Below are 27,767 nucleotides of genomic sequence, written 5' to 3'. Positions count from 1 at the left end.
ACATGTGTCTGGGTAAGTAAAGGTAAAATCTCCTATGAGCTTGATTTCTGGTGATGTCAAAGAAGCTTTCATGTTTTCTTGGCAACAATATGGAAGACATTTGCTCCTGGTTTTTTTTTTAACCTCCTGGTTTAATTTACAATCCCATGATTCCCTGTTGGTCTCTTTTCTGAATACTAATCTGTTTAGCTTTCCAAGATCAGCCCAAATACTGGCAGAAGCATCTGGAAATGCCTGGAGGGGAAGGGGTTCTGAAATAAAGGAGCATGAGATGATGTGGCCCTCAGATTAAAAGTTTGCCATTCACCTCTGCTCTACAGAGAAACTTTACAGTAGCAGCAGCAGCAGCAAACTATTTCTGCTCTTGGGTAGAATGGAACTAGCTTAACAAGCAATCAGATCCTTCAACAAGTGTCCTGTTGGACAAGGACAAACTTGTTCTTGGCAAACAAAGGAGGAGAGAAAAGCCCACTCTAGCACAGAGAGAATGACTACTTTAATGATAATTTACATGCCTCAAGCACACAGAAGATTCTTTGGGTCCACGAAGAAGCAGAAAAGCAGGCAAACCCACTTAAAAACTAACTATATAGAATCCAACAACAACAACAACAAAAAGTAGTGTCCAAGCCCAAAGTTGGAGCCAAAGATGCTCTGAACATCTTTCACATGCATACGCCATTCATGTTGCTCTCTCCTGCACAGAATTCCACTCCACTCCAGCATGCACACCCATCCATGCACACCCAAGATTAATTATTAATCTTAATGAATCAAGACTGATTAAGATTAAAGCAGCTTTTGATGGAAACAGTGTGAGAGAAGGAAAGCTTGACTCAGCCAAAACAAGAGGCAAACATTCTGGAGGGGTGACTTCTAGGTGAGAAAACCCATTTGCTTCCATTTATGTGTTATAAATGAATAAAGGGAGCTGATTAAAATTATACTGCATTAGACCTGGAATTGTGTGGGTTATACTGCTGTGGGAGGGGGCAGAACATGGTACTGATAGGCCACAGGAAAGCGAAAAGTAGGGCTGGCAGATCGTGGGTAAGAAGCGAAGAATTCTAGTTGACTGGTGGGGCTAACAAAAGGTTTTTGACCCACAGTGGAATTGTGGCTTTTTTGTTTTGACATAGTGGAACATTTAAGAAAGGAGGAACATAAATGATCAAAACATGGGGGGGGGGGGTTTACTCCTGTACTGTTTTCATTTATGAACTCATGGAATTGAATTCTCAAGCATCTCAAATGTTTTCTGGGCTGGTTCCTTCCACAGCCTGTCCTGTCACTTGTCTCACATTCCTTCCCTCCCCAACAATTAAAACTCGGATACTATTCGCTGTTGTTCTCTGCAGACTGAGAGGGAGAGAAAAACCGCTCTTTGGAACCTTCCTTTGAGAATGTCGCAACAACTTGTCTCTGCTGATTTGGGGCAGGGGGTTCTGGAGGGTATATAGTATCTGTGCATTCTTCCTCCAGATACATTTTTAATTTATTTTTGAAAGCCTAGTGGTTTTCCCCAAGCCTCCAGATTTCTCCACGCCCCTCACAACTGTTTGCAGAATTTCATGTGACTTAGAAAGCAGTGGGTGGAATGTCTGCCTAGGAATAGGAAAAGCCTGATAAACTTCTCAGTTCAGTAACCGGGTTCCCTGGATGACCTTCATCCCATTCACTCACTCTCAGCCTTATCTACTTCACAGGGTTGTTCAGATGTCAAATTAGCAGTGAGAAGACATGTAGGTTATCCTGAGATCCTTGAAAGAAGAGTAAGGTAAAACTGTAAGGGACAAACAAGTGCCATATACTTCGGGGGAAACTGCAGAGTACAAAATAATAATTAGGAGTGAATAAATTGTTGGTCTCCAACATCTCTTGCCCTCAAAGGATTGCATTCCCCCTGTTTTCTGGCAAACATCACTATACTAGGTGACACTTGTCCACGTGGACCTTTAGTCCTAACAACATTCAGAAGTTATAGATTCCCCATCGCTGCAGCACGCGTACTTGTCTGTTTTTATTTCTTGATCCAGTTATCACCCCATCAATCATATCATCCCTGCCACCAACATTATCCTATGCACAGTTCCCAAAGGGTGTGTTAAGGCTCATTAATGTGCTGGATGAGAACTGTTAGCCTGTGCTGAAAAAGAAACAATGAACAATGAAAGGCTGCAGTGATTGCAATATATTTGCCACTGCAGAGAACGCTCGTGTTTCTTTGGTCTTATCTTTAACTCACTTTTCTTCTGATATCAGATCATCTATTCTGAGTTCAAGTGATCATGCAGAGCTGCAGTAGAATTGCTTGTCCTTGGACAAGTGTCACCTAGTATAGTGATGTTTGCCGGAAAACAGGGGGAATGCAATCCTTTGAGGGCAAATAACTCTTATTTGTTCACAGTCTAATTTGGGGGGGTTCCAAAAGTGAAGGTTTTTTTCCCAGGTAGAAAACGTCTTGCCAGGAGGGGGCAATACTCTGTCAAAGACCTGTGTGCAAGCCCAATAAGTGTATCTTGTTCTGATCTCAGACTGCACATGAGTTTCCTCTTCTAAGATGGAGAAAAGTCACCAAACACAGTGCAAGCTCTTTGTAGCAAATGGATCTTATTGCTCTGTCTTCTTTGGGGCGTTAGAGAAGTAAATCCATGTTGTTCCTAGCTGCGTCTTTCCAGAATGAAGTTCTTTTAATGTGTGTCAATCCAGAGAAGAAAAACAGAGTCTAGCTGCATGCGAGTTAACATGCTCCAACATGTAATTAAAAACAGAGAAGCTCGCTTTGTCAAGACACTCTTTTTAGATCTCTCAGTTGTTTACTCCTTGAACAAGCCAGTGAACATGCTTCAGAGAACCATCACATGGGATTGTGTCTGTGAACCGAAATGCTCTGGAGCCAAGCAACACAGCTTCTTAAGCCTTGGTATAAGACTAGGACTAAGGAGCCAGTAGTAACCCAGGGATCTGCCAACAGTACTTAGGGCTACTAATATGCCATGCAAAAATTCTGATGGTAGAAAAGGGTTTGAGTTTTCTGCATCTCTTTGTTGCCATCTAGTGTCTGGTCACATTTTTGCAGCCCAGAAAATCTGGGAGCCCTGCCTTCTGAAAGCATATTGTGGGCACTGAGAAGAGATAATACTGTAAGGAAAAAAGGAAAAGGAGGGAACAGGTATGTGTGCCAGCTGGAGAGAGGGCATCAACAGGGAGACAGGAGAGCTCCCCTTCCTGCAAACCATGATTTCGTATGAGGGCAGCTGGGGCAGCCTTTCCTGCCTCAAGGAGGCAGGTCCTGAAGTATTTCAGTGCTGGCAGCCATAGCGAGACGGTTGCCTTCTTGCAGCTGGGCAGGAAATAATTGCCACTTGTTCTGAGATTAATACACTGGCCAGAACTTGGAAAGGATAACAAGAGAAATCTGTCATTGCAAAGAATATTAAACACCCTGGAAAAGATGGAAGGGGGTGGAGGCAGCTTTATCACCCAAGCTGCCTTCAGTTTGGAGCTTCCTCCAAAGGGTGCTTTGCTTCCCTCCCAACACGCTTTTCCCCAAAGGAAGACACTTTCTGAGAAGAAAGCTCTGAAATTTGCCCAGCGAATGGTTTCGTTTCTCTGGTAATACCAGGCTGGGCCTAATTGGGCCTAACCCACTCTCTGCTTCCAGCTCTGGCCAGTTCACAGTAGCACAATTACTGAACAGTCCAGGACATTATGAACTTGCTGATTTAATGGTGAAGGAGACCTTCACACATCTGCCCCAGACAGAGCTTTCTCCTAAATTTTATGGACGGAGTATTGAGGCAGATAGCCACCTGGTTTTTAAAAACCAGGGCTGAGAATAGACCCAGATGCTGGAATCTCAGCCAGCTCAGTGCATCATCTCCAAAGGTGACTGCTACAGTATTTCAGCAATCCATCTCCCCCTATTCTGCCTCTCTCTCTGCCTGCCCCTTTCTCTTTCTCTCTCTCTCTCTCTCTCTCTCTCTCTCACCCACACACACACACACACAAATCCACTGATTATGCATCTTTGTCTGGTGCCCAGAGGACATTCCGTCCATCCTTTCTTACTCATCCCAGCACAAAAGGTCTTTGTTTTGTCTCTGGGTTATCAAGGAGCCCTGTTATCTCCTCCTTCAACGGAGGGTTGGTGGGGGTACAGGTGAAGAAACAGCTGAGGCTGAGGGGAGAACTAGAAAACAACAAGGGCAGCTGGGAACAGAGGAGCGGACAGAGAGCGAGCAAGAGGAAGATAAGATAGAGAAATGCAAAATATGTTAGGGAAAGAGATGGAGGGGGTGTAGAAAGCTATTGTAAGCCCTGGGAAAGGCTACTACTGCCGCCTCCTCCTCCTCCATCAGACCCTGGACTTAAAAACCTCCTCCCTTCATCTCCACACCTGTGGCTGGATGGGGGAAGGGGGCTAGATCCAGACAATGTATGATCTCTCTTATGAGGGAGTCTAATGAGGATCTCCTTTAATTTCTGTGCATGGGTATCAAAGAAATATTTGCAATGCTACATTTCCACTCTGGAGCATATAGACTATAGCAGAGCACCCCCAAACATTTGCAGAGTGCTTTTGATGATTTGCCACTAACATCCCCAAATTCTCATATAAATCTAATATGAGTGGGTAGGCAAGTAGATTTGGGCTCAGTACCTCTCCTTCTAGTACTGTTCTACTCTTAGCACCCCCTCCTAGTAAACATCAGTATGACCCATCGAGTACATCTTTTGTGAAAGCCTTAAAGACCTGCTGATTTATACAAACTTTCCCACCCACCTCACCCACCTTGAAATGAGTCTAATGGCACTACCTGGGTTCACCATTTGAATTGGGCCTTAATATTTTTGGAGTGATGTTTTAGAATTATGTGGTGTTGTTTTAATGTTGGTTTCATTATGTTATAAAATTATAAATACAATAAGCAATCATGAGGTAGATAATCAGATTGCTCTTTATACTTCAGTCCTATATAATAATATCATTTGATTGGTTTCCATTTAGCATATTGTGTGAACTCAGCCATTATAGTTTATTCAGTAAACCATGATTGAATAAGCCTTGATTTAACATGCGTGACCCCCAGCCAATGTGATTTATTTCTGAGTGCTCGTGCATAGAGTTACACTGCACAAGTATGTACACTTCTACGTTGTTAAAGTCCGCTTTAGCTGTTTAATGTTTCAGTAAGGTATCAGCAGGATAAATCTGGACATGTTGCCACAGTATATTTGCAGAGAAATGGGAAGAACATTTTTCAGAGTGCAAAACAGTAGAATTCCTGTCTTTAATGGTGCTCCTGGTATTATTCAAACTCTGCAGTGAAGAAGCAGATCTGCTTGGCATCATCTTCTGTAATTTATTAGCATCTCCTTATCAATTCCTTCATATTAAAACTCAGTAACAATGCCAGAAAGAGAAAGGTTTGCTCAGAAGATTGGAATAGGCCAGCACACAGACTTGTGCAGATTCCTGATAATGCCACAGTTAAGCCTCTGCAAAGTCTGGCTCACTGGAACGTATCAAACTATCTCTTTCAAGAGGGGAGGAGGCAGATTATCTGGACCTCTTTCAATCAGGGTTCAGACCTCGATATAGTACTGAGATGGTATTGATCATGCTTAGTGATGACCTCTGGAAGGACCAGAATCCTGGTCTCCTTGATCTCTCAGCAGCCTTCAATATCAGTGGTCATGGTATCCTTCTGGAGAAATTCAGGGGGTTGGGAGTGGTGGGCATGGTGTTCTGGTGGTTCTTGTCTGAGGTGGTGGGGAGAGATCTAGCCCTAAGCCCCTGCTTTGCAGGTTTCACAGGAGACTGCTCTCTCTTCACTCCTATTTAATATCTACATGAGGCTACTGGTGAGGTCCTTTAATGGACCAGGAACAGGCATCATCAGCATGCTGATCATAATTATACATCTCTACCCCAGGCCAACCAGTGACGGGGTAAGCTTCTTTCTCAGTGTCTGGAAGCTGTGGGGGTCTGGATGGGAGGAACAGGCTCAGGTTCCACCCTAGCAAGACCTAGTGGCCATGGGTCCTAGGACCCCCAGGATCTGAGGACTTACTCATTTTGGTTCTGAATGGGGTAATACTCCCCCAGACAGAGCTGGTGTGCAATTTGGGATCTTCCTAGGTTCTTGCCTCCTGCCCAGAGAACTAGTGGCAACCACAGCTAGGAGGACCTTTGCATAGACCTATATTGTGTGCCAGTTGTGCCCGTTCCTGGACCAGAAGGTCCTACTCGTAATCACTCGTGGTTTGGTCACCTCCCATCTGGATTATTGCAATGTGCTCTGCATGAGTCTGCCCTTGAAAATCACTTGGAAGCCTGAAATAATAAATAAATAAGATAAGTTCTCCATGTTTGCAACAGAATGCTTACACAAATACTATATTATATAAAATTAATTATATTTTATTACATTATTTATATATATATATTGTGTGTGTGTGTGTGTGTGTGTGTATGTACATCCTTTTCTCTGACAGCCAAACATCCCTTTGATTTTATCCCCACTACGTCAACCCTGTGAAGTAGTTGGACTAAGAGAAAACAGCTCTCTGTGTCACCCAAGGAACTTTTTATAGTACAGGAAGGATTGGAACCCAGGCCTCCCCTGTTCACATCCAACCCCTTAACCACAACACTGCACTAGATCCTAACTTAATAGAAACACAGTATGCGTGCCATTTAAATTAGCATTTTTAGAGCTCGTTTTGCTGGAGTGTAAATTCCTTCCCTCCCCCTATGCACTTTTATAACCTTCTGCTCCAGTCCTACTGAATGCCATTGTTAATACCTGCACCATGCTCCTTCTCTAACTCCTTACCATTAGGAATCATGCCAAACATATGGTGATAAGATTGAGTCATTCTCACCTTTGTGACAAACGCCTTCTGGCTTTGAGCAAGACTTTTTCTTGCAGGCATGTTGCTCTCTGCAATCACAATGCAGCCCACTTTTGCAGGAAAACTGCATGGATTACAGAATATATCAAGGATGTGTAACCTGTTTCAGAACTAGTACTGCACTTCGACTTTGTTTTCTACCTAAGGACTACACTTTAGTAACGGGTAGAGCCATTTTGCAAAAATTGATAGAACCATGGCAGAAAAGAGCCAGTTTAGTGTATAGCCGGTTAAGGCATCAAGCTAGAAACCAGGTGAGTTCTAGTCCCGCCTTAGGCACAAAGCCAGCTGGGTGACCTTGGGCCAGTCTCTCTCTCTCTCAGCCCTAGGAAAAAGGCAATGGCAAACCATTTCCAAAAATGTTGCCAAGAACACTGCAGGGACTTGTCCAGGCAGTCGCCAGGAGTCAACACTGACTCAAAGGCACACACACACACGACAGAAAGTGTTATGAGCGATCACTGCACCCTAAATGGCCCAAACCAAATAGTAACTCTGTTTCACAGTAAACTTAAAAAAAAAAATTTAGTGAGTGCATATTTAAAAACATACCATGATACTCTTCAGTTCACTAGAGACTGTTGTAATGAAGTATGCAAAAGTTTCAATGTTACAGCCCTAAAGCTAATGATCCTGCAGCCCTCAAGTCAATTTTAGCTTGATACCCCAGGTAGGTAGACAGTGAGTAGACTTCTTGGCTCAGAGATTCCCAGCCTTTTGGGGCTCACGGGCATGTTCAGATGTGAAGAGAGTGTTACAGCTTTCCTGTAATGTAGTTGCCACTGGGAGGCCTTGCTCATTTACAAAATGGCTGCCAAGAGCATTCAGACAGTCACAAAATTCAGCACTACTTTCCCCAAAGACAAATTGGAAGCTAAACACAAAACAGTTTACCCAAAAATGGGTTACAAAGCAAAAGTGGAAACTGAGCTTCAAACGATAAATCACATAATTACTGCAATGAAGCACAGCAAAATGGTCATTCTTCAAAAAGCAAATGTGGTGATAACGCAGAGAAACACACAGACACACCAATGCACACCTCCATCAGCAGAGGCAAAACTACACACCTTCTCCTTCCTACGTCTTATAGCTCGCCAGGATTGGAACCGCTTTCTAATTCATTCTCCCTAACTTTATCTTTTCTCTTGGTCTTTTAAGAAGAGGTAGTCTGACACATCGTCTTGGAGATCTCATTAACCAAAATGAATAAAACGTTTGCATTCTGGTTTTGGGAAAGCTCTTCCCTTCCTCCAAGGTTTATTTATTTACTTAGTCATAATTAGCAAAAATAGCCCTTGTCATACCAGATAAATATAAAGTACAGGTCCATCAAAAAATCAAGCCAGACGAGTCTGAGCCTGAGCTTGAGCCTGGTCCTGCATTATACTGAATTTCTTTGACTAACTGAGAAGTCCATCTGCTGCCATCTATTCCCCTACTTATCAACCTGACCTCATAAAGGGTCTTCCTTAGTACTTGAGCTAAATTAGAGCTTAAAAGAAGAAGATGGCCCTGCCCCCTCTTGCTAAAACATTGGCCGCTAACTGGCTGGGAGGTGGTTCTGAAGCTTTGTGATGTCATTGCTACTCCCTGTCCACCCAAGTGAAAGTACCCTTTGCTGGCAGAAGAGCATGGAAAGCTGAGAGAGGAAACATCTCAAGTCTGGCAGGGTCATCAAAGCTGTTCAAGAGAAACCAAAGATACTCTATAGCTCTGGATACAGCAGAGGGGGTGGGGACAGGGCACACTCTTGTTGAAGCACTAGCAACTCATTGCTGGTTGGTGGGGGATACTGCTGCTTTGTGAAGTCACTACTGCTATGTGTCCACCCAAGTGAGAATACCATTTGCAAGTAGGAAGAGCATGGAAGATTAAGACAGGGCAACATCCCAAGTCTGGCCGGGTCATCCAAGCTGCTCTGCTGAAATAACATCCTACGGCTTTAATACATTTCCACTTCTGACTGACAAAGATGGCTCACGAAATTGACTGGATAAACAGTCAGGCTGGAATGTGCAACATAAACGCCTACAACTCCGACAGAAAGAAAGAAGACTTGGAACGTAAGATGATTTGCTTTGTTGATGTTGCCAATCTAAACACAAAAGACAGTAATTTGGACCCAAATATTGTGAGTGACCAATCCGACAACATCGCTGACCCTGCCAGTGAACTTGACTTAAGAAACCTGGAGGAGAAGGAAGTCATTGTAATCAAGGACAATGAACAAAGTAAGTGCTTGAATACTGATGGAGCAGTCTGCCTTTTCAAGCAAGGTCCTTTGGAAGATGTCAATGTTGTCAGCTGGCTCAGTAATGACCTCCAGAAATATGCATTTGGATTCCAACATGCACTGACTCCTTTAAGGACCTCTCAGAAATTGAAGGTGTTTGATAAGGGATCTCAGAACAACAATAACACTGGTTCCAACCTTTCAATGGCTGAAACAGGAAATTCAGATGATCTTGCCTATTTTGCTAATAAACTCTGTTCCTTAGTGATTGAGATGACACGTAAAGAGATCAAGGATAAATGGGAGCATGCCAGTAAATGCATATGCCAAAACATTAGTTCTTATAAGCCAGGAAGCAAATATACTGCAACAGAAAGTAAGACAGCTTCAGAAAACGATTTCAAGCAGCAAGAAGGATTGTATTCAGAAAAAACGAAAAGAGCAGATGATACTACCTCTCTCAGTAGAGGGATGATGGTTTACGCAAACCAGATGGCTTCAGACATGATGCTATCATTCCTGAAGACTATGAAAGTCCAAAAGGGAAGACACCCTCCACCAGCATGTGCTGTTTTAAAAGAGGTACTTGTGAAGCATGCCAAGGAAATTATCTCAGACTTGATAGATTCCTCAATGAAAAATTTGCACAATATCACAGGGGCACTCATGACAGACTCTGATTTTATTTATGGGCTGAAGAAGAATCTCTACAGTGTTGGAAGCCAAAAGTCCACAGAGATTTTGGAAGCAATGGTGAGACGCTTATTTAGACTCCTCTCTGGGGATGATAAGACTCGGTCACAAAGTTTAGCTTTCACGGCATATAAATTAGGGGCCCAGGGGAATCAAAGAACACAAGGCATGCAATTTGCATCCCTGAAAAGTGAGTCCCACAGCCAGGGGAAGGAAAGGGTGGGTGGACTAGGGAAACCTCTTCCATCAGGAAGCCGGGGGCCAGACAAGCAAGGGCCGGTGGACGTGTATGCAAAAGAGCTTCTTTTAACAGCCTTAATGCAGATACAGCAGCACTTGTTAGAAAAAACCAGAAATGCCAGACTCCGTGAAACCAGTGCCAACTCATTTGGCTATATTCATCATGACTCCACTTATGACAGAAGTGGCGAGAGAAGCCCAAAGCGCTCATCGAAGTCTTATGATGGAAGAACAGACTGTGATAGCCTCAAAGATAAAGGCAGCCTTCTGTTGTCCATTATCCAGAAGATCCTTCAAGAGACTGGTTTCAGTTCTGATGACAGTTGCATGGACAAGAACAGGGGATAGATGCAGAAGACCATACAGGTAAAGAACCTCCTCTTCTGAACCAACCCAGTGGAGTGTCAGATCTGTATGACAATATGGAGCAGATGGACAAGCACATTTATTGATCAACCTGCAGGATCTGTGATGCAAATGATCTCTTTATTGATAACTAAAGGCATTTGCTCTTGGTTTTAGCTAATTAGATACCATCATCACAGCCCCATTACAAGCTGCAGTGGAGTGAATTCAGATTGGGTGATTAAATGGTAGCTGGGCAAGATCATCAATTAAAAGCAAACTTTAAAAAGTAAGAAGAGGAGAGAGAGCTTGTTATTTATTGCTTCCTCAGAGCTTAAGCAATAGCCATGTAACAACTAACCCTAGACCATTACTTCAATGGAGCAATAGTGACTAGGGGAGTAAGGCCTTATGTGTAACATCTTTTTCCTAGCTTCTGAGGGTTTTAGCAGATCTTTATTTCAGCAAGCTTTTCAGCTTGGTAATAAAGAGCACAGGAACAAACTGCATTTTCTTAAATCTACCACAATACTTTATGAAATCCAAACAGTTCCATGTTTTATTTTACATAAGACCTTCACATTCCAGCCTAAATATGATGAGAATGCTGAATAAATAGCCAGTGGGCTTAGCCATTCCTTCCATATTGCATCCCATTAGTTACCTGAGAATTACTTTCCCATTGTGTTATAGTCCATAATTTATTGTATTTATTTACTGGATTTATATTCAGGAGCTCAAGAAACTCAAAATGTATAATTGGGTGAACTGCATATTTATAGTCTCCTTCCACTATATTGTGACATATTATAGCTGCATGGATTAGAAACAGAGAAAAGGAGCTATGGACTGTGATACACAGATTGGACTAAGAAAGTATCAGGTTGTATATGCAAAAAATAGAGCATTATTAAATGCCAAAGTGAATGGTGATAATCCCAAACTCCAAACCAGTGTGTACTGTCACTCAGAGATCAATGAAATTAATTCAGGGAGCCAGTTTGCAACCCAGAAGAGGGACCTATACCACCATCTGAGCAAAAAAAAAAAAAAATAGTAACAGGCCTTGATATTTCCAGTACTGTACACAAATATTAAGGTTTACCAAAATGGGCCATGAGCAATAGCTATAATGGTTTTATAGTTCACTTTCCTATTAGAGGAAACTCAAGTAGCTTGTCTGAAACTACTGCCTCTTTACCCATATTTCAAGTTCACTGCGGGGGGGACAAAGGTGGGTCAGAATGATGAAAGCAGCGAACTCCTGCAGATGCTGATGGCTCACGATCATGGATCTGAGCACCTTTTATTCCCAATCTACAATCCAAGTGTTCATCGAGAAATGCATTTACCTCTTATAAAAACAGAACACCTCTCTCAATTAGGTCAGGCTGTGGGATTCTACCTGACACAAAATTACCTAGTGAGCCTTACAGCAAAGTAGGGCTTTGAACCCAGGTTTTCTGGTTCTAATCCAGCACTCTGACCACTACTCCATGTTGATTCTCAAATCAGCTTAGCACTGGACTGGGTTCAGGATATTTCTGCTGCCTATGGAGGGTCAACAAATAATGTCCTACCCTCCTGAATTAGCCAAGTCATTTTGACTAGAATTAGGAAATTCCTATAAGTAATAGTGTATTAGCAATTCATTTAAATATTTATTATTTGGTCTCCTTTAATTAGCTAAAGTGGTTACCTGAGACAGTGTCTTATTCTGCCTAACGGTAGGGCCAGCTCTAGACATGAGTCACAACTATCTTGACACTTGGAAATGGGTAGTATATACCCATCTGTATTAATAGATCAATAAATTACCTCAGCAAATCCTCCCTATTTTTTTCCACCAATGCATTTACCCTTTCCTCTTTGCTGTTGAATCTTCATCCGCCATCATTTTCTATCCAGAGACTATCCAAACAAATCTGATAACAGAATCTGCTATCTTCCTCTGCTAGGGTAGAGGAGACTTGCTATCTCCTTTACAAAAATAACTTCTCTTGCTAACCAAAATGTTAGCAGGGGAAAGGGGCTCTGCTTTTTGAGCAGCTACCTGTCCAGTTGTTTTTTAAAAAAAAGATCTACAGGAAAGCTGATCCACACTGGGAAAAGCTGTACTTGTTGCTGGATGGTGGAGGAGGAAAGGGAAGGGGCATTTCCAGTGATGTCCTTGCTCTCTGCCTCACCAGATTTTATAATCCTGCTGTAGAATCCTAATACTAGGCAGACTGTGGGGGTCATCTCATCTCTACCCACTTGAATCTAGAAATGGCACCACTTTTAGCAATTCATTCAAACACACCAGTGCACTTCCTCAACTTTAATGCGGAGGAGATAAAAACCACCTTGATCTCTTCTTAATGAAGGACAATGCATGCAATGCAAAACATGCATGTTTTTCCTGAAGAAGGGCCCCAGTTCAATCAGTCTCGTCAGCATTAACAGGAGGTGATGACAAAGGGCTCAGTGGAGGTCCCAGAGTGCTGCTGCCGCCTGTCCGAGTAGACATTACCGGTCTAGGTGAACAAACAGGAAAAAAGGCCAATATTCCTAGTGGCCACATGCAAAAAAGAATAGTGTTCTTATGTCTTTATCACTTGGGAAGAAAAATATTTTTGTAGGTGTGGGCTATTTTCTTTCCAGGGTGTGTTTGCACATGAAAGTGTGAATGGATTGCAGAAGAGTGACGTGTGCTTTATGCATGCTGTCTATAGTCATAGGCCATTACAGATAAAGCAAAGAACAATGGAAAGTGTTTACAAATGCCATGTAGAAGCTCTGACATACATTTAGAATCTCACCCTGACTAGCATAACAAAGGATGGGAAGGAGAGGAAGGGAGTGAGTGAGTGAGTAACCATACAAGAGCCAGCCATACCTGTCCTAGGACATATCCCCACCCTCTTTGACAAGCTGCCTGGAGAGAAGATGGCCATAGTGGCAGTGGGCAGCTCCTTTATATGAAAAACAATTTCTAAGCATAGCATAGTCTGGAAGGAAGAACTATCAACCTGGACCTCCAACATTCTTGTTCCATGGACTTTTTGGGCTCACATAGGTGACCTTGGTTCAGCAGGCAGGTCAGGGCAAAGATGCAGCCTCCTCCGCTGGCCCACTGCCCACGTCCTGATGAGTCAGGAGGGAGGGGCCAAGAGAGGGGCCAGAACGGGCAGCCCTGGAGCAAGAGAGGCTCCCAAAGGCTCCCCAACACTAAGGGAGACAGAGGGAGTTGGTGCTTTTCTTTTCACAGGGAAATCTGGTAGCTAAGGGAGAAAAAATGCTTTCAAAAGTATTCATCTAGAACAGGGCCCGGCGGCTAGAGATTCCAGCCGAGTGAGCTGGGCCTGGAGACATGAGTGATGCACCAGAAAAGCCAAACAAAAGGCTCAGGCATGTATGTGCACACACCGAAACACAAAGGCGTATGCAGGCAGGAGCAGACAGAAACAGGCACAGAATCTCTGCAGGCAAAAGACTGCAAGTCTGCGTTGCAGAGTCAGTCGGGCAGGCACCCCTTCGCTGGCTCAAAGCAGCCAGTCGGGGGTTTCCTTTCAGAGCCACATCAAGCCACTCTCATGGGCTCATCTCACCAGCGTGGGTGCCTTCATAAAGGGGCAAGAGTTCCCTAAAGGACAATACATCTGTAGGGCAAACCAGAGCATGATCCTCAAAATTTCATCCCAGTCCTGTTTCTATTAGCCATAGCATCATCTGCAATGAATATGACAGGGGTCGGCTGCAAGTTCGGTATGATGGAGCTTGCAGTTCTTTAGGCCGCCATTTATGAAAGTGGAAGTGCTATTATCCTTCCACTTCTTCAGAATTCCACGTTGTTCAAGAACTTTGGGGAAAGAGTTCTGCCCCACTTCTTGGGCCAATAGTATTAACCTGTACCACCACTGGATCATGCTATGCTTCCATATCTACCTTCACAGACAGGAAGGTGGAGCAAGACAAAAGTGACCTTCTGTGATTCAGAGCCCAAAGGTTGGGCTTTCCCATTGTTCCAGATTTCACACAGGGAGCAGAAAAGAGGAAAAGGCACAATGCAAAGGATGGGTGTAGTGTAGGAGCAAGTCCATCCTTGTGCTGGGTGTCAATAAATTAAAAGCTGACAAGAAAAAGGTACTAGCTACAGAGAGAGAGAGAGAAATCTTTTTGACCCTTGTACCTCTAGCATAAACTAACAGTCCATTCTCCATAAGGTCCATCTAGTGATTATATGGTACTACTATATCTGCTAAGGAGAGGAGACTAAATTATCTTGAAGTTCATTCTTATGGCCATCTAATAAGAATGAGATCATTTTTGTCATTCAGTGAAGAAGCCCGGGGAAGAACATACTGGATTCCCCGCTTGTCTCAAATCTGCACATGAAGAAATATGAGTTTTAGAAATTGAGACAGCAGCTTTTGTTTTGGATGTGTTGAGCTATTACCAAAAAAAAAAAAAAAAAGTGTTGTCCAAAGGGGGCCGGAGAGAGGCAAACTCCATGCTTCCAGTAAAACCCAGCAATAGATTTTGCACTGTGTACCACGTCTGCTGAGGGTTCCCAAACATTCTGGTGTTGGCTCCCTAAAATAATGAATGAATTTGTGTGACACGCACCCCCACCCCCCAAATAAAACTGTCAGACCACACTCTGGCAGGGCTCCTGTTATCGACTGGGGCTCCCACGGTGCTTGGACAAGCTGACATTCAGTGTCTTGGACATTTTGTACCAAAACAGACAAGCCACCATCTCTCTGATCATCATCAGCCTCTGCGTCTATTTCACCTGCACCCTATGATGACAATAGATATTCATCTGGATATATTCTAGTATGTAAAACAGTTTAAAGTTCTCCAGAATCAAAGCAGTCCTTTCATGCAACAGTTAGGGCAGGATTTATCTTCTTCCTTTCTGAGGGATAATCTGCTCTGATGTCTCCCTGAAGGTCTCTAATTCTACTGCCCAAATCAGAATCAATCACATCACCCTATCCTAACTCTACTTCAAGTCACTTCTGTCACCTGGCTGCTTCCCAAGGTAACAAGTGAGACAGCCTAAGACATTTTGCACACCTGAAGTGTCCTACAGGCAGAATCAGAATATGGGAAGGCAGCAAAGGAGGAGTTAAGCCTGTCTCACTCATAGGCTGGAATGAGGCAAAAGCAATGTTATGGCAGAAAAAGAGGTTGCCAGGAGGCATTTGTGCCACAGTAAGGGGCAAGTGGAAAAAGACCTCTTGAAACAGTGGCAGGACAGAGACAGATTAATGCAGGGAGAACTAGTTGACAGCCTAAGACTTTAAACCATAGGCTAGGGATGAGATGGGCCAACTGTGTGAGAAGGGGAAAAGAGGGACTGTCAGGATGTTATGGTGATGTGCTAAACTGCAAGTGGGGACAGGCTAAAGAGGCCCCAGGAGGGTAGCAATCTTAGAAAGAATGACTGAATACCAGAAGTAGAAATATGTCAGAAGACTAAGTGTGAAATCACTTATGGACCAAGCCATTGGATGGGCGCTACAAGGAGGGAGATGGGTCCCCTCACTGAGAAGCAGCTGCCAGGGAGAGGATCACCTCACACTCTGAAAGTAGCCAAGCGGAGAAAATCTACAGCACGGGTCAAATGCTCCAGGAAGATCTCCAGCTAGAAGATGCTTGTTGCAAGGCATCATTCTGCAAGAAGTCAAGGAGGTGTAGCTCTCAGGTTGCCATGGGCATGCTGGCTCAGCACCAGGACCCAGGAGAAAGCCCAGGAACACCCACCCTCAGAAGTAAGCTGCAGCTCATGAAAGCTTATGCTTTTAATAACATCTGTTAGTCTGAAAAGATGCTACCAGACTCTTTCTGATTTTTGCCTACCATGGACTAACACAGCTCTCTCCTATAATGTCTTGGAAAAGGGGGAAGTGAGATTACACAAGAGTGTTTTGATCTGGGCCAAGTTACTTTGGACTACTTAGGAGCATGCTGGGATTGTTCCTGTGAGAGCAAAAGCCATCAGACTGCCCCAATGCCTGGATCTCACATCCAATTTCCAAGGGGCATGTAAATTTAATAATAAATAAAAATAAATTTCATCTGGTGCCAGTAGCTAAGTAAAAAATGCACATGTCCAGGCAGAGCAGGAGTGCAATCCTCCTTAGATTTGCTCACAGTCCCCCAGGAGCTCATGGCCACATTTTGAGAACCCCAGTACAAGCAAAGAAGGCTAAAACCAGTCACTTTCACTTCATTTGAGTGAAATTTAAGCAAACAACACAACCTACTTCTAAATGTCTTTGATCTGACCCAGACTGACAGCTCTCAAGCCAACAATCTCAATGATGATTCCTAATATTGTCTTTTCAAAACATCAGTACTAATCAGGGCCACAAAATTTTCATAAATTATTTAATGGCATTTAATCTAATGTGGCTAAAGGGTAGATTTTATAATAATATATTCTTGTTGATGGAAGCTGTCTCAAATATTGTTAACGCAAGATGGAATTCAATTTTGTAAGAATGGATGTGACTTTAAACAGCTGAGATGAAATTCTGCTTTAGGGCTGCGGAGTCCAAGGATCTGAGATGACCTTGTCTGAAGACAAGTGGAAATGGATTGTGGGAAATGTGGTAACCCAGACCTCCTGCCAGTGGGATGAAACCAGGTGGCAAGGTTATATATTTAGGCAAACAGCAATACCTCCGTTTGCTGCCAAATGTCTCAGAGTCACTGGGGTAGAATGGGTTGGACTCAGAGGTCAATCTGGCAGAAAGGACTAGCATCCATATACTGTGCATTATCTTTCCACAAAAAAAGAAAGAAAGAAGTGGTAAGCTTGGATGTAGCGTCTCTGTTCTTTCTATTGTCCTGCTGTCCTGCCAGTAACGTGCTCCTCAAATCGCTCAGCTCCTATGTCAATGCAATTACTTTTGCAATCCACCAGAGGGCACTCACAGTCTAGGTTGGTCCCACCACCTGTTAGTCAGCTGTGAGCAGGTCCTAAGGTCTGTTGCAGCCTGTCTATTGCCTTATGTCAATACCTTATGCTACCTCCTCATTTTATTTACATGAATGTCAAATTTTCATGGTTTGTACCCACCCATCTTCCTCTCAGTGCCAGATGCTCCAAGGCTGAGGAGGTTTTGCAGATCAGCTGTCAAAACTTTGGAATGTATCCTATCCCCAGATCCTTCGGTGACAAACATTGGATCTATATTGAGCCGGCCTGCTAATCAAATAGTGTCATTGCCATAAAACTATTTACTCACCATTCCCAGTGGAGTGAATTAAATGGGAGAAACATTGTCAGAGACTCAGTGTTAGAACTGTCCCTTTTGCCCATACCCATGTAGGTCTTTTAATTTCTTTCATTGACTGTGGGCACATTTTCAGAAAAACACATTAGGAGAATAACAACTTTGTCTCATCCAGTTGTAAGATCATGACCAGTGATGTCTATTGGCTTGCATTTTTACATATTCATAAAGCAGTGTCTGTAGGCCATACTTTGGTTGTATATAGGGTATATTCTAGTTTTCCGCAGTTGATCACTTCCACCGTGTTCAAGGATGTAGATATTTTGAAGAATTAGCACCACCAGTGGTGCTATATTGCTTTTTTAGATTGGTTTATAAAAGCTTTGAGAATTAGGGAAGTGGGACTAAAATGGCAGCTATGTCTCATTGGCATAAGCTAGTATAAATGTGAAACCACCCCCAGCTATTTAAGTGAGCTGAAAAGCATTCTGTTAAAGGAGAGCAGCGCGTAGATGAGAGAGTATTCATCATTCAGCAATTCCTTCTTTCATTCCTGATTTATTTATTCATGTTATTTATTCATTGAAAAGATTTGTATGGCTGCCCATCTTAAACAAAACTCTGGGCAGCTCACAACAATAAAACCAATAAACTCATAAAGCATAAAACCATAAAAAAAAAACCCAGCTCCAGATATCCTCGTTCTATTCCAGCACCTGGGTAAAAAGCCAGGTCTTGATGGTCTTCTGAAAGGCTAAAAGGGTGGGGGCTGCCAAATCACCAGGGGGAGGGTGTTCCATAAGGTAGGGGCAGCCATGGAAAAGGCACGCTTCCAAGGTCCCACTAGATGGCAAGATTTCAGGGAAGGGACTTGGAGCGTGCCTACCCTATCCAATCTGGTGGTCTGGTGGGACAGGAAGGGAGAGTCTGGTGGGACTCTCAGGAGGAGGTGGTCCCACAAATAACCTGCTCCTGTGCCATGTAGAACTTTAATGGTGATAACCAGCACCTTCAGTTGCACCCAGAAGGAAACTGCAAGTAATGTGGGTGGACCTAGGAACACCTGATACTGTGTGCACTGGTGCATTCTGGACCAGTTGTAGCTTCTGAGTGGTCTTCAAGAGCAGCACAAGGAAAGCACAATTGATTTCCTCACTCCTTTTCAAACTTCTTTCAATTTGGGTCAACAAAAGCCATTTTACTCAGCTGGTCACCTCACAAAGCACCAGAATAGGCAATAAAGGGCCTGTGCATTGAAGGCAAGCTCAGAAGAACAGTGGAGCTAGAGAGTCAGATCAGGAAGAAGCTTCACCACCATGACTAGTCCCATTTTTTAAATGCATCATTTTTCAGGACTGTCCCAAAGCATGGAGCCCTGTATTGATTAGTGGAGATGTCCAACCTTCCCTCTGCCTGCCTGCTCTCAACCAGAAGTGATGAAGTGCAGTTGAGGGTCACGAGGAGGGCTTGCCACATGTCCATGCTTCACACAGCTGCCGCTGTTTAAACTAGCTGTGTAAGGCACATTCACTATTGGCAAATCCACACAGCAAAAGCCAGCCTGTGCCTGGGAGGAAACCTGTATTTAAGCAGCCACAAAATGGCAGAAGAAGAAAGGGCCTTGGCAGGGTCACACGCCTATGATTACAAGGGAAGCACCAGGCAAGGCTGTTTCATTCCCCCCATCTCCTCCCCTCCATCCTCCAGCTCTCCTCCTGAAAGCAAATGAATCCAGACTGATATTTTTATTTGTCATAGGATACATTTGGAAAAATTAAGCATGATCATTTCAAAGTTCCAGGGAACGGACTGATTGGAGACAACTGATAGGAAGACTACAAACTTTCCTCCCCCAGCCCTCCCGTTTCGGCCTGGTGACATCATCCAAGAGGTCATAACCTTGCATCTAGTCTATTTCAATAGTCTGTGAGGAGCCACCCTGGAGGACTGTTCAGTAGCATAGACTGGTACAAAACATCACAGATTGAGATGGTGACACAGATTAATACAAATGTGTGTCATGATTGCTCCGGAATGTGCCTTGAATTGCTGCCAACTTCAAGGCATACTTCTCCAAGCTCTAAAGTACATTAGGGCCATGCTGTAAATTATGTTATTAATTTGCTTAAAATTGCTTAATTAAAAATTGCTTAAGCTGGCTACTTTTATTGAAGAAGTCAAAGCATTTGTATTGGTCCTATTCAGAGTGAGTGTTATCAAACCAACCTGGAGATTTTTGTCAATTTCTTGCTAAAATGTACAGGTATGGTTGGTGCAAACAGCGTATCTGGGAGCCAAGATGAGATCTTTAGCAAGTAATTAGTATGCAGCCCCATTTAGTTTAGCACCATTTACCCCTGGCTTTTTAAAAGCATGAAATATCTGATGTGCAGTTTGTTCCTTAGGCTGCAATCTTATGCACTCTTCAACTGAAAATAGCAGGATTAATTTCTTTGTAAACAATATACAGTGCATTGCAATGTGAGGTTATAAACCTCAACCTGTTTGCCTGAGGGTTCACTGAACATAGCAAGACTCTCTTTGGAGTAAACACCTTTATTGCTAAATTGCTCTGCTAAATCTTCTTTTTTTCTAGGGAATTGTGTTTTTATGTAATCTTACATCAGCAGGGGATGACCTGTTCATCAGTGCATCCAGATAAGAAACTTAGAACTTTAAGAATATGCAAAGTGTTGTTCATGGTGACTTCTTTAAAATGCTCTGAGGTTTGCCCAGCCCTGGATATCTTTTAAAAGCAATATAAGACTTTGATTAGACAACTTTTCAGGACATATATCGACTTTACATTTTCAGAGTATTCTGAGTTTAATTCTCTGCTCCCTTAAAACAATAGGACTGGGAGGGATGAGATTAAATTCCACAAATAAAATTTCTCATAGGTTGATGTAGCAAAACTAGAATAACTCTTGATGCAGGAGCCCTGACATTGAAATAATATAAATCCATATTTGATTTCTAAATGTATTTTATAGTACCAAGGAGAAGTATCCAAAAAGGATTTAGGGATTATGGATTAAAAGCAAGCACATTATGTAATAACACTGATACTGAGGAGAAGCAATCAATGAAAGGAAATATTTAATCTTATTTGTTCTGTTTCACAAGAAAACCAAACTAATGACAACAGATGCAACAAACAGCCTTAGATTTGACAGTGAAGATATAGAAGTGATAGACAGCTTCTGCCTTTTAGGATCAACCATCAGTAATAAAGGAACAAGCAGTGAAGAAATATGCCACAGACTCAGCCAGAGAGTTCTCACTCCAGACACAAATGATCAGGCTCAAATTGTCCTACTTTGGACACATTATGTGAAGACCCAGCTCTCTGGAGAAGGCACTAATGCTGGGAAAGGTAGAAGAAAAGAGAAGAAGAGGACAACCAGCAGCAATGTGTATGGAGTCAGTTACTGTATAGTGGCAATGAGTATACCATTGGAAGACCTGAAAGACCAGGTTAGAGAGAGATCATCATGGAGAAAATCTATCTATATGATCACTAACAGTCAACACAGACTTGATGCGCACATAATCAATCAATCAATCAATCAATCAATCAATCAATCAATTTGTTCTGTTTATATCATGCCTTTCCCCCAAGAGCTCAAGGTGGCATACATAACACATTCTACTCCAATTTTCCACCCATGAGAACAATCCTATGAGAGAGGTGGGGCAGAGAAGTATCTCCCAGAGCCATTAAGAACTGAACATCTTTATCTTAACTTAATTACAGGTAGTCCTCATTTAGCAACCACAGTTGGGACTGGCAACTCAGTCATTAAGCGAAGTGGTTGCTAAGTGAAACCGCGACTGTGCGTATGTCTTACTTCAGCTTTCCTTTGCTTTACAGACCTGCGAAGGTTGTAAATGTGAGGATTGGTCGTAAAGTTATTTTTTCATCACCATTGTAACTGCAAACGGTTGCTAAACAAGACATTGCTAAACAAGTACTACCTGTACTTTGTCACATAGCTTAAGGAATCTTATACAATACTTTTTGAGACAAAGATCTTATAAACACATGTTGAAGTGCTGTTGTTCTGAAAACATTTGGGGAGGAGGGTATTCAACATGGAAAAAATACAGACATCAAATAACTCTATATTATATAAACTGTTCGGGTTTCTTTTGCTGAATATCTGGAATATAGGGCTAGATGGTGAAATAGTTTGGCACAGTGCACATTTTGAAGGAAAACTTCTAGTCTGCCATCCTGATTTTGTCCAATGTCTCCCACTAATGAACCAATAGTACCTGCAAAGCCAAAAGAAATTAATTATATCTGCCTGCCTATCCTTTTTGTTTTGTTTTATTTTATCTTTTCGCTTAGTTGCTGACTGAAGGAAAAAGTAATTGCTATGTACATGAGGAGAAACACATAAGATACCATGTTAATTGTAGGCTTGGGAAAGTTGGCTGCAAGACACTGCCTGGGATATTGATGGTACTAGAGCTGGAGGGAAAGAGAAGGCAGGCAAGGGTGGTGTAAGTCTAGTGAAGCAGGGGAAGCAGCCACCATGGGGCCTGTGGGCACAGAAGGCCCTGCCAAGCTCCCACTCCCTGCCCACTCTATGCCCCACACCTTAACAAACCAAATCAAGCAGGTATAAAAGAGGCACCAGGAGGAGGAGAAATCCACCCCATTCTGCCAAAAAAGAAAAATGCCTATGAGATTATCATTCCTTTTCTGAATATAGTCACATGACTGCACTTGGTTAATAACTTTGGATGTAACTGAGCCCCTTTGATAGTACCATTTCAGGGTGTATTTGAGGATGACAGTGCCATTCCCATGTAGTTCTCTGATGGAGTAAGGCTTCCTGTTTTGTTGGACCTGGCTTTAACAGTAATGCTTGATTATTTAATAAAATTAAGCTGCTGAGCTTTGATCTTACCACTTTTCACTTTCTGATCATTACCTGATAGTTATACAATTCACTTCAAGATTATATTTTCATCTGCAATGAGCTTTAGCTTAGGTGACTTGTGCCCTCTTGAATTGTTTTGGAGATAGGGTATGGAAAAAGCAAGAGTGAACCACCACTCATGCTCTCTTCAGCATTGCTTTCACTGGGTGTTGGGGAAAGAGGGGGTGAGACCTGTAGAGGGCATAGAGCAGTGTTTCTCAACCTTGGCTACTTGAAGATGTGTGGACTTCAACTCCCAGCATCCCCCAGCCAGCATAGCTGGCTGGGGGATGCTGGGAGTTGAAGTCCACACATCTTCAAGTTGCCAAGGTTGAGAAACACTGCCATACAGTAGAGAATGGCCTTGAAGAACAGTGGGAAGGTCCATTACCAAGGCAGTGATTAGACAAGTGTGATTTGAAGCCATTCCAAGACGCAAACTTAAGAAAACGCCTCGGACGGGCCCTTCCCTATTTCTCACAAAGTGAAGGAAGGGGGAAGCACATTCAGACTTGTATGATTTCCTTACCATAGCTATTGCAATAAAAGTTGTTTTAGACCCAGATGTCACTGGTTTCTTAGTTTGGTCTACTTTATAGGGCTGACAAAACCTATTCCTTCTTATAAACATTTCTCCAGTTAATCAATTGCCTCTTCAACTTGGTATATCAAATTACAATTTTTTTGTTTTTTTGTCAGATTTATATCCTGCTGTAACTGTAAATCAATCAATCAATCAATTATACATCTGTGGTCCATAGGCCAATCTGGCTATATAACTAAGACCATAATGGAAGGCTACAGGACAGGAACTGGTACTGCTAACACAGATAAAGAACCCACCAAGCAAGAGAAAGAGAAGAGGAATATTCAACAGCTGTATGTCCCTACTCATCAGTCTCCCTGCTAGGGCTGGCTAACATATGTGGTTAGAAAAAACCCAAGTTGCTCATCCTGCAGGACTTCCATATCCTTAACAAGGGCTGCCTTAATGACAGCTGTGACAACCACAGGGCTGTCATATTGTTGGCCCTGGAAGCTATCAGGATGAGAAAAACAATCAATGTTCCCCATAAGAGTAGAGGAAAGCTTTCAGAAATTCCAGGGAATAGGATTCTTGGTTCTGCATCCAGAGGCATGTGCTTATCTCTTCTTAATTAAAAGTAACTCCCATTACTTTCCACAATGAGACTTATGGGCAATTAAGCACACTTAAGATAGCAGTTCTATTAAGTTTACAATGTTGTTAAGGTAAGTTTTTATTAATGAATACACATTGCCATTACTGTAACTGAGAAGGATTCCACATAAAACCCTGGAGATCAAGGAAGTCACTGACATAACAGTCCACTGATTTAATTCACAATTATAACTGCCAGAAGATATTAAAACCAGGACTCGTAATTTGTAAAAAGATCCAGATAGATAGATAGATAGATAGATAGATAGATAGATAGATAGATAGATAGATATGATAGATAGAGATATTAAGGTTAGCTGCCCCACACCTAACATCAAACATCTCTTCTTTCTTGGACCCAGCATCTTTCTTGCACCCATATTTTAAGAAAGTGCTAGAACTGAACAAATTGCCTTGTACTTTTCTTGGGTAACCAAAAACGAAGGGCCAGAAAGTGCTGAATTTAAAGCATCTGAAAAACGACACAAAAAAAAATATGAAGAGTCAATATTTACAGTGCTACTAAGAAAGGACAAGAAGGAATTCATTCAGTTCCAAGTAAAACACAATGAATTGCCAGGAAGGATGTTATGGATTTGCCTTCTATAATAGGAGACAATTGACTATCTATCAACCGTTGGTTAAATGTTTTTTTAATTTATTTTTTATTGCTTTTTAATTAATAACAAAAAGAAAAAGAAAAAAAAGCAAAACACAATGATAATAATAATGGAGATACGTATATCATCAAAGAAAAAAAAACATAAAAAGGGCTTTACAAAAAAGTGAAAAAAGTACGACAAAGAAGAAGAAGGTTGGTTAAACGTAAGGAATCCTGCCAGCAGGAAAGGAGGCTAAATACCATGGGCCAGCTCTCCATTACCTCTCCTCCACTTCCAGTGTTCCAGAAATCCTTTTATAGTCACAAATGTCTAAGAATCTTGAGCCAGGTCCTTTCCATACAACCACTGTTTTTGTTTCCCAGGCCTTTGGAAACAGTTTTAAGCCAACTTGCAACCATCCTCATTGCCACCCTCTTGAAACACAGATAATCCAGTAGGAGGCAATCGTTGCATTCTCCAACTGATCAATAGGAGGCATAAAACCTGATCCAACCAGTGCATCTAAGGTATGTTTGGTGTGGCACTAAAAACATCTGAGCATCTGCAATCAGAGGAGCTTCAAAGCCATCAAGGCACCATTTCCTGCTTGGTTTACTATGGTGTCATATCAGAGAAATGATAACATGAAGTTACAGCCATTTAATCTTTGTGGGCAAAGCTGAGAAATGGAAGACAGAGGCAAGAGCACCTATCGATAAGAAAATGCCATTTTAATCTCCACAGAGCTCCATTGTTTCTGCTGGAACATTTGCTTCCTATAGAGTATCAGCTGAGGTGGAATTAAATAATGCGGAAACATACAGCTATGGAGTCAGTCCTGGATCAGTGCAACCCTACATGTGGAGATGCCTTCATTCTCTTGTGCAAGCAACCCAATGGAAACATTGACCAGTTTCCTCACAGCCAGGTGAGAAAGATGGATGTAGCAGGCTACTGGACCTTAGACCCCCAAAGGACAAAGTTACGTAATCCCCAGTTCCAAACAGTACCGCTGCTGTTACATCCTTGGGAAGGGCTCAGAGCTGCCAGTCCCCATGCTAAAACTGTGTTCTTCCTCAGCCAGCTGAGATGAAAGCTCGGGGTCACAGCCCTTTCAGTAACAACCACCCCTAGTCTTAAGCCCTGAAATTAGAGCTTTCTTTGAGCCCTTTCTTTGAGGGTGATGCCACAGAGAAGATAGCACAGCAGTGTTTATATACACAGGTTCGACTCGCTCCCCCACCCCACCCTACCCCCACAGTCTCTGCTGCAATAATTACAGAGCTATGGCCTGCTGAAGCTTGGTTGTTTGCAGCCTGGCTAGACATGGCATCGTTCTGGGCATCTGGCCTCACCCAAGCAGCAGCTGGGAATGTGCTGGTTCATCAAACCACAGCTCACCTCAGCTCCCCAAACCAAGTGAGAGCCTCCTTAATTGGGGCCGATCAGGGTTCAGATCAAGCCAGCACCTTGCACCAGCCCCAGTGAGTACAATCTCCTATTACAGGAGATCCAACTATAGAATGGCTATAACCACAGTAGCCTGTTCTTTCCATTCCTTCCTTATTAAAACCATGTTTGCATTGCAGCTTTTTCTCTTCAATGAACTTCATGGATTCAGAGTCTCTAGTATATGTCTACCTCGAGAGCTGCACATTAAATAAAAATTATCTCTGCAAGCCCTATGATGCTCATTGCTACTATATCCCATGTGTGCGCTACAGAGAGTGGGAAACCAGCATGGACTGAGCATAGGCCATGGTGCTCATATCAAGGAAGGAGCACCACATCAGAGTATGGAATGAAACATATTTCATGTCAGGACCTGCTGCCACAAGACTGCCATGGCAATTCAACACACTCAGATGTATCTTACCTAATTTGCTCCCAGCATCCATTCTAAAGAATTAGAAGAGGCAGGTCAATCAGTACTTTAATTTTGTGTTGTACAATTGTCTCTCATGCTCATCTTGGATTGTGTTACCCCAGTTTGACTTCAATCTCTATATCTCTAGCTTCAACCTCTAGTATGATTTTTGTGGGCATGGATAGAGGATAGCCATCTACAGCTGGCCACAGACTAATTTCCAGTGGATTACTTAATGCCTCCTGGTTGTAGGGATTCTTTCAAAGAATTATAAATAGTGGATAGGGTGAATCCTGGTTTGTTCCAACAAGACACTTTTGCCTTAACCAAAGCAAAAATGTATACAGTACTTATGGCTGTATAACCATCTAAGAGTTGTTGTACATCAGTGACTCAGATGTCTTGAGTATGCATTCTTGCTTTGAAAGATTAACATGCATTGATTTGCTGGGCATGGGGGTGGGAAAATAATATTGTAATGAACCCTGCTGTGATGCATTGGATTTAGACTTCTCTTAGCTAAACTCCGATTTCTTTCCCCTCTCATCCCAGTCCTTAAAAGGATTGCTTTTTCAGATCATTTCTTGATCCCTACTGTTGAAGTCTCACAGTACTAACTAGATCCAACCCACTAGATATAATGTCTACAACAAATCTTTGCTCATATACAAACGTTCCCCTTTGAAGGCCTGAATTGGAATTAGAGGTCTTGTCTACATAAGAGCCAGCTGCTTTTTATGAGCCTGTTGACAAACCTTCCTCATATAGTTAGTTTATGATTCAGCATATTTGAATCTAGAAAACTGGATTAATCAAGTAAAGCAGGATTCAGTTAACTATGGGTAAGCATGTCATGCAAATAGAGACTGATTAGCTGTTCCTCCTCCTGTAACAGATGTACTCCTATTTCCATTCTAGTACTGTATAAATGGGATGGCCTTAGTTTTATCTCAGCATGATGGCAAACCTACATTTACAACCCTTTAAACTTTATGTGTCTTCCAGATGCATTGGACTATAAATTCCATCTTCTCCAGCCAATGGCTCTGAAGTTTCAGGTGATGGAAGATGCCAACTTTAAAACTTGTTTAAATTCAAGAAGGATTCATAGGCCCAAGAGAGAACAATATGCTTATATTATATTTGTGAATTACATTTGCCATAACATAATTTTCAATAAGAGCTTTACACAGACTGAATTAATAAATCACATTAAATCATTATGTGGTGTGTTTGATCTTGGTTGTCTTGAGTGAACCCAGCCATTATATTTCGCAAGCCATGGTTTATGACTCTAAACCATAAAATATAGCTTATAAAGCCACAGTATGTGAAGCCAAAACTAATGAAATCACATTATGGCTTAGCATGATGTGTGAAGTAAATCACAGAGAACAATCATTAGCCTCACCAGAGCAATGGAAGCCATTTTCCTCTCTGTGGATGTAATACAGGGAAATATCCACATGTATGAAGGATAATCATAAGAGACAGGCGATCCATGGAGAGTTTGGTTTGTT

At 42.4% G+C, this 27,767-nt stretch overlaps 1 long non-coding RNA gene and 1 pseudogene across 1 annotated transcript; both read left to right on the top strand.

The window, feature by feature from the left end:
- Positions 1-804: 804 nt before the first annotated feature.
- LOC148215052 (uncharacterized) lies at positions 805-27,445 on the top strand. Its single transcript, XR_015796908.1, has 3 exons — positions 805-880; positions 25,125-25,308; positions 27,253-27,445. It is a non-coding gene; the product is annotated as an uncharacterized LOC148215052 (long non-coding RNA).
- Positions 8,897-10,541, top strand: LOC112540210 (A-kinase anchor protein 4 pseudogene; annotated as a pseudogene).
- Positions 27,446-27,767: the final 322 nt, after the last annotated feature.

This window comes from Python bivittatus, unplaced genomic scaffold, assembly GCF_059951505.1.
Source record: "Python bivittatus isolate LINGU-HERP-01145 unplaced genomic scaffold, Pbiv_v1 ctg000480_np1212, whole genome shotgun sequence".
NCBI classification, from domain to species: Eukaryota; Metazoa; Chordata; class Lepidosauria; order Squamata; family Pythonidae; genus Python; species Python bivittatus.
This window is presented reverse-complemented; position numbering and strand designations above follow the sequence as displayed.